Source organism: Zea mays, chromosome 4 (genome assembly GCF_902167145.1).
Source record: "Zea mays cultivar B73 chromosome 4, Zm-B73-REFERENCE-NAM-5.0, whole genome shotgun sequence".
NCBI classification, from domain to species: domain Eukaryota; kingdom Viridiplantae; phylum Streptophyta; class Magnoliopsida; order Poales; family Poaceae; genus Zea; species Zea mays.
The window spans coordinates 80,395,810-80,404,165 of NC_050099.1; positions in this window are offsets into that span (position 1 = coordinate 80,395,810).

Sequence of the window (8,356 nt, forward strand, 5' to 3'; positions counted from 1 at the left end):
CTCTACATCCCCTTAGGGACGACTTTTGAGCTTCTCCATGACCTCTTGCACTTGATGGTGCGGACCCTGATGTTACATTTTACATGTGGGGGCATTTGGCCCTTGTATTGCAATAGGCTAAACAAAAAATGAAAATTACAACCTATGGCCCCATTAAAAACCTTTATCCCCTCTTGAAAGGAAAAGGGTGCCATAGGAAAAAAAGAAAATTACATTGTTTACACATAATATCGTCGAAGCTCATCCGCATTCCAAGACCTTGGTATGTCGTTGTCGTCCATGTCTTTCAATCTGTAAGATCCAGGTCTTGACAAAGATACCACAAAAAAGGGACCTTCCCATTTGAGCTGAAGCTTCCCCGCTGTATCAGGGTTGGCCACTCTACGAAGCACCAAATGTCCTGGCTTAATATTCTTTAATTTTACCTTTCTATCACGCCACTCGATTGTTTCGGCCTGATATTTATTGATGTGTTCTATTGCTCGCAGTCTAGTCTCTTCTATGGTGTCTTTTGTTATTTGACAATCACATTCATCCTCTGTCGAAGCTAAGGTTCTTATTGAACCCGTTCTTGCTTCTTCCGGTGTTATTGCTTCGTCACCGAACAGAAGCTTGAACGGGGTAAATCCTGTTGATCTTGATACAACAGTGTTGTGGTTCCACACCACCTTTACTAGTTCATCTGGCCACTTTCCTTTGGGTTGGTTGAAGATTGACTTCATTATTCCTGTTGTTATAATTCCGTTTGCTCTTTCTACCAGTCCATTTGACTCCGGATGCCTCACTGATGCGAAGTGTATTTTTGTACTGAAAGGGAAATAGTCTCAATATTTCCTATAATCGATTTTGGTGTTTGACGACCATCACAAACCTTGTGGACTAACCAGTTTGCCTAGTTGATCATTTCACAGGTGCATAAGTTCATCTACAACTATTCTAAGTCGACTATCCGGAATACCGTAGATTATTCCGGACAGGAGAAGCTTTTTGGAAAATAACCTAAGCGCGGACCGTCCGGGCCCTTGCGATGGACCGTCCGCGACACCAAGGTGACCCTCGAACAGGAACACTGCAAAAACACAAGTCTACACTACGGACTATCCGACGGAGACGCGAGCACCGTCCGAGACCAAGCGCGGACCGTCCGGACTCAAGCGCGGACCGTCCAGTCGGTGAAGAACCGAAAAACCCGAAGGTGATGGGTTCGGTAAAATGAATTATAGCGTCCTCGCGGACCGTCCGGGGTGCACGATCGAACCGTCCGTGACTGCCTTTATCTGACATTTGACGATGCATTAAATGCAAAGTAGCAGTTGATATAGCCGTTACTGCTGACCGTTGCGATTTCAGCCGTTGATGTGCAGGGGCGAACCGTCCGGACCAGGGGCGCGGACCGTCCGCGGTTGGCAAAAAAGGAGCAACTGCTAGGAAGTGGTTGGTGGCTATAAATACAACCCGAACCACCTCCATTCACTTGAACCAAGCATTCCAATCCTCTACATTCAATACAAGAGCTAGCAATCCATTGAAAGACACAATCAAAGCTTCCAATCTCTCCAAGTTCCACAATTGAGACAAGTGATCATTAGTGATTAGTGACTTGAGAGAGAGAGTGATCTGTGTGTTATTTGTCGCTCTTGTCGCTTGACTTTTGCAATCGTGCTTTCTTCTATTCCCATTCTTATTCTCAAGTGACGTGTAATCAAAGCAAGAGACACCAATTGTCTGGTGGTCCTTGTGGGGTCTAAGTGACCCGTTTGATTAAGGAGAAAGCTCACTCGGTCTAGGTGACCGTTTGAGAGAGGGAAAGGGTTGAAAGAGACCCGGTCTTTGTGACCACCTCAATGGGGAGTAGATTTTCAAGAACCGAACCTCGGTAAAACAAATCATCGTGTCATCCGCTTCATTTGCTTGTGATTTGTTTTCCCCTCTCTTTCGGACTCGGTTTTATTTCTAACGCTAACCCCGACTTATAGTTGTGTTTAAAGTTGTAAATTTCAGTTTTCGCCTATCCACCCCCTCTAGGCGACTTTCAATTGGTATCAGAGCCCGATGCTTCATTAGAGTCTAACCACTCGAAGTGATGTCGGGAGATCACGCCAAGAGGGAGATCGTGACCGGCGGTGACAAGTCTGCAAGCTCGGGAAGAACCCACTCAAGGGAGTCCAGCCGCAAGCATAAGGAGGAATCCTCTTCCTCCATCAAGTCACAACGGAGAGGTGACAAGAAGAAGAAGATGAAGAAAGTGGTCTACTACGAGACCGACTCTTCGTCACCCTCCACCTCCGGCTCCGAATCGGTGTCCGTCACTTCTAAGCACCATGAGCGCAAGAAGTATAGTAAGATGCCCCTCCGTTATCCTCGCATTTCTAAACGCACTCCATTACTTTCCGTTCCCCTAGGCAAACCACCATTTTTATGGTGAGGACTATTGTATGTGGAGTGATAAAATGAGGCATCATCTAACCTCACTCCACAAAAGCATATGGGACATTGTTGAGTATGGAGCGCAGGTACCGAAGGTAGGGGACAAGACTACGATTCAGACGAGGCCGACCAAATTCGGCACTTTAACTCCCAAGCCACAACTATACTCCTCGCCTCCTTGTGTCGAGAGGAGTATAATAAGGTACAAGGATTAAAGACGGCCAAAGAAATTTGGGACATCCTCAAGATCGCGCACGAAGGGGATGAGGTGACCAAGATCACCAAGCGGGAAACGATCGAGGGGGAGCTTGGTTGATTCATTCTCAACCAAGGAGAGGAGCCACAAGCTATGTACAACCGGCTCAAGACCTTGGTGAATCAAGTGCGCAACCTCAGGAGCACAAATTGGGATGACCATGAAATGGTCAAGGTTATTCTTAGATCACTCGTATTTCATAATCCTACTCAAGTTCAATTAATACATGGTGATCCTAGTTATAAGCTAATGTCTCCCGAGGAAGTGATAGGAAAGTTTGTGAGCTTTGAGCTGATGATCAAAGGCTCCAAACAAATCGTCGAGCAAGGTGGCACCTCCACGCTCGAGGTGCAACCTGTCGCATTCAAAGCGACGGAAAAAAGAAAGAAGAGTCTACATCAAGTAGGCTCCCCATCGACGCCTCCAAGCTCGACAACGAGGAAATGACGCTCATCATAAAGAGCTTCCGCCAAATCCTCAAGCAAAGGAGGGGGAAGGATTACAAACCCCGCTCCAAGAAAGTATGCTACAAGTGTGGTAAGTCTGGTCACTTTATTGCTAAGTCTCCTTTATCTAGTGATAGTGACAAGGGCGATGACAAGAAGGGAAAGAGGAAGGAAAAGAAGAGATACTACAAGAAGAAGGGCGGCGATGCCCACGTGTGTCGGGAATGGGACTCCGACGAAAGCACGACGATTCCTCCTCCGACGAGGACGCCGCCAACATCGCCGTCAACAAAGTCCTCCTCTTCCTCAATGTCGGCCACAAGTGACTCATGGCAAAGGACGGCAAAAAGAAGAAGGTAAAATCTAGAGCCTCCACTAAATATACGACATCTAGTGATGAGGGTAGCTCTAGTGATGATGAAGATGATTTGCTTGCTCTTTTTGCCAACTTAAACATGCAACAAAAAGAAAAATTGAATGAATTGATAGGTGCCATTCATGAGAAGGATTAACTCTTGGATAGCCAAGAGGAATTCCTTATTAAGGAAAACAAAAAGCATGTTAAAGTTAAAAATGCTTATGCTCAGGAAGTAGAGAAAAATGAAAATTTGTATAAAGAGCTTAGCATTTGCCATGACACTATCTCCAACCTTAGAATTGAGAATGCTAATTTAATCGCTAAGGTTGAAAAGAGAAATGTTTGTGATGATTCAATTGCCAATCTTAAAAATGATAATGCTAGTTTAATTGCTAAGATTGACAAATTGAATGAATCAATTTCTAGCCTTAAGATTGAGAATGATAAATTAATTGCTAAGGCTAAGGATTTAAATGTTTGCAATAATGTTGTTTCCAATCTTAGAAATGAGAATGCTATTTTACATGCTAATATTGTTGAATAAAATATTTGCAAACCCTCTACATCTAGTGTTGATCATGTTACTATTTGTACTAGATGTAGAGACATTAATGTTGATACTATTCATGATCACATAGCTTTAATTAAACAAAAATGATCACATAGCACAACTAACTAGTAAAATTAATGAGCATGAGATAGAAAATGAAAAATTTAAATTTGCTAGGAGCATGCTCTATAATGGGAGACGCCCTGGCATCAAGGATGGCACTGGTTTCCAACAGGGAAGCAATGTCAAACTTAATGCCCCAAAAGATTGTCTAATTTTGTTAAGGGCAAGGCTCCCATGGCTCAGGATAACGAGGGTTACATTTTATATCTTGCTGGTTATCCTGAGCATAAGATTAGAAGAATTCATGCTAGGAAACCTCATAATGTTTCACACCATGCTTTTATGTGTAAAAATGAGGCTTCTAGCTCTAGGCAATCAATCCATGTTAAATTGCCTAAAAAGAAAACTCATACTGCATCAAATGAGCCTAATGTTTCATTTAAGACTTTTGATGCATCTTATGTGCTCACTAACAAATCAGCCAAAGTAGTTGCCAAATATGTTGGGGGCAAACACAAGGGTGCAAAGACTTGTGTTTGGGTACCCAAGGCACTTGTTTCTAATGTGAAAGGACCCAAGACCGTTTGGGTACCTAAAAACAAGGCCTAAACTTGTTTTGTAGGTTTATGCATCCGAGGGCTCGAGTTGGATGATTGATAGCGGGTGCACAAACCACATGACAGGGGAGAAAAAGATGTTCTCCTCCTACGAGAAAAACGATGATCCCCAAAGAGCTATCACATTCGGGGATGGAAATCAAGGTTTCGTAAAATTGCTATATCACCTGACCATTCTATTTCCAATGTTTTTCTTGTAGATTCTTTAGATTACAACTTGCTTTCAGTTTCTCAATTATGCAAAATGGGTTACAACTGTTTTTTACAGATTTAGGTGTTACTGTCTTTAGAAGAAGTGATGATTCAGTAGCATTTAAGGGAGTATTAGAGGGTCAACTATACTTAGGTGATTTTAATAGAGCTGAACTCGATACTTGCTTAATTGCCAAGACTAATATGGGTTGGCTCTGGCATCGCCGACTAGCCCATGTTGGGATGAAGAATCTTCACAAGCTTCTAAAGGGAGAACACATTTTGGGACTAACCAATGTTCATTTTGAGAAAGACAGGGTTTGTAGCGCATGTCAAGCAGGAAAGCAAGTTGGTGCCCATCATCCACACAAGAACATCATGACGACCGACAGGCCGCTTGAGCTACTCCACATGGATCTATTTGGCCCGATAGCTTACATAAGCGTCTGCGGGAGTAAGTACTGTCTAGTTATTGTGGATGATTATTCTCGCTTCACTTGAGTATTCTTTTTACAGGAAAAATTTCAAACCTAAGAGACTTTAAAGGGATTCTTGAGACGGGCTCAAAATGAGTTTGGATTAAGGATCAAAAAGATAAGAAGCAACAACGGGACGAAGTTCAAGAACTCTCAAATTGAAGGCTTTCTTGAGGAGGAGGGCATCAAGCATGAGTTCTCTTCTCCCTACACACCTCAACAAAATGGTGTAGTGGAGAGGAAGAATAGAACTCTATTGGACATGGCGAGGACCATGCTTGATGAATACAAGATTCCGGATTGGTTTTGGGCCGAGGCGATTAACACCGCCTGCTACTCCATCAACCAGCTCTACCTTCACCGAATCCTCAAGAAGACATCATATGAACTCTAACCGGTAAAAATCCCATTGTTTCATATTTTAGAGTCTTTGGTAGCAAATATTTTATTCTTGTTAAAAGAGGTAGAAAATCCAAATTTGATCCTAAGGTTGTAGAAGGATTTTTACTAGGATATGATTCAAACACAAGGGCATATAAAGTCTTCAACAGATCCACAGGATTAGTTGAGGTTTCTTGTGACATTGTGTTTGATGAGACTAATGGCTCCCAAGTGGAGCAAGTTGATCTTGATGAGCTAGATGATGAAGAGGCTCCATGCGTCGTGCTAAGGAACATGTCCATTGGGGATGTGTGCCCTAAGGAATCCGAAGAGCCCACTCAAGCTCAAGATCAACTGTCATCTTCTATGCAAGCATCTCCACCAACCCAAGATGAGGATTAAGCTCAAGATGATGGAAATGAAGATCAAGAGGATGAGCCACCTCAAGAGGAGGACAATGATCAAGAGGGAGATGACAATAATCAAGACAAGGAAAATGATCAAGAAGTATAAAGACCGCCACACCCAAGAGTCCACCAAGCGATACAACGAGATCACCCCGTGAACTCCATCCTCGGCGACATTCAGAAGGGGGTAACAACTCGATCTCGAATCGCTCATTTTTGTGAACATTACTCTTTTGTGTCTTCTATTGAGCCATACAAGGTGGAAGATGCATTAAGAGATTCAGATTGGGTGTTGGCAATGCAAGAGGAGCTCAACAACTTCATGAGGAATGAGGTATGACATTTAGTTCCACGTCCAAACCAAAATGTTGTAGGAACCAAGTGGGTTTTCCGCAACAAGCAAGATGAGCATGGTGTGGTGACAAGGAACAAAGCCTGACTTGTGTCCAAGGGCTATTCACAAGTCGAAGGTTTGGATTTCGGTGAAACCTATGCACCCGTAGCTAGGCTTGAGTCAATTCGTATATTACTTTCCTATGCTACTTACCATGGCTTCAAGCTTTATCAAATGGACGTGAAGAGTGCCTTCCTCAATGGACCAATCAAGGAAGAGGTCTATATTGAGCAACCTCCCGGCTTTGAAGATAGTGAGTACCCTAGCCATGTGTATAAACTCTCTAAGGCGCTTTATGGGCTTAAGCAAGCCCCAAGAGCATGGTATGAATGCCTAAGAGATTTCCTTATCACTAATGGCTTCAAAGTCGGAAAAGCCGATCCTACCCTCTTTACTAAAACTATTGCAAATGATTTGTTTGTATGCCAAATTTATGTTGATGATATCATATTTGGGTCTACTAAAAAATCTACTTGTGAAGAGTTTAGTAGGATAATGGTTCAAAAATTCGAGATGTCTATGATGGGGGAGTTGAAGTATTTTCTAGGATTTCAAGTGAAGCAACTCCAAGAGGGCACCTTCATCAGCCAAACTAAGTACATTCAAGATATACTTACCAAGTTTGGAATGAAGGATGCCAAGCCCATCAAGACACCCATGGGAACCAATTGGCATCTCGACCTCGACACGGGAGGTAAATCCGTAGATCAAAAAGTATACCGGTCGATGATAGGTTCTCTACTCTATTTATGTGCATCCCAACCGGATATTATGCTTTCCGTATGCATGTGTGCAAGGTTCCAAGCCGATCCTAAGGAAGTTCACCTTAGGGCCATGAAAAGAATCATGAGATATTTAGTTTACACTCTCAAGTTTGGCCTTTGGTACCCCAAGGGATCCACTTTTGATTTAATAGGTTATTCAGATGCTGATTGGGCAGGGTGTAAAATAGATAGGAAGAGCACATCAGGGACTTGTCAGTTTTTGGGAAGATCCCTGGTGTCTTGGGCTTCAAAGAAACAAAATTCAGTAGCTCTTTCTACCGCCGAAGCTGAGTATATTGCCACAGGCCACTGTTGCGCGCAATTGCTTTGGATGAGGCAAACCCTCAGGGACTATGGCTACAAATTGAGCAAAGTCCCTCTCCTATGTGACAATGAGAGTGCAATCCGCATGGCGGATAACCCCATTGAACACAGCCGCACTAAGCACATAGTCATTCGGTATCACTTTTTGAGGGATCACCAACAAAGGGGGGATATCGAGATTGCTTATGTTAGCACCAAAGAACAATTAGGCGATATCTTTACCAAACCTTTAGATGAGAAAACCTTTACCAAACTTAGGAATGAGCTAAACATTCTTGATTCTCGAAACTTTGATTGACACTTTGCATACATAGCTCATTTATATACCTTTGATCACTTCTCTTTTATGTCTACGACTAATGTATTTTCAAGTGTATTTCATGCTAAGTCGTAGATTGAAAGGGAAATGGAGTCTTCGGTGAAGACAAGGCTTCCACTCCACTCTATCGGTATTATTTACCCTTCGCCATTACTCCACTCTCAATTGGTATAATCTTCACCCTTATCAGTCAAACCAATGGGGAGAAAGAACAAGAGCTCACAAAAGATTCCGTTTTTGGCGATTAATGCCAAAGGGGGAGAGAGTATTAGCCCAAAGCAAAAGGACCGCACCACCACCAATTTCAAATTTTTCGAAATAAATCTTTAAAATCTATATTTAAAGGAGGATTTTCAATTGGTATCAAAAAATATTTGATCTT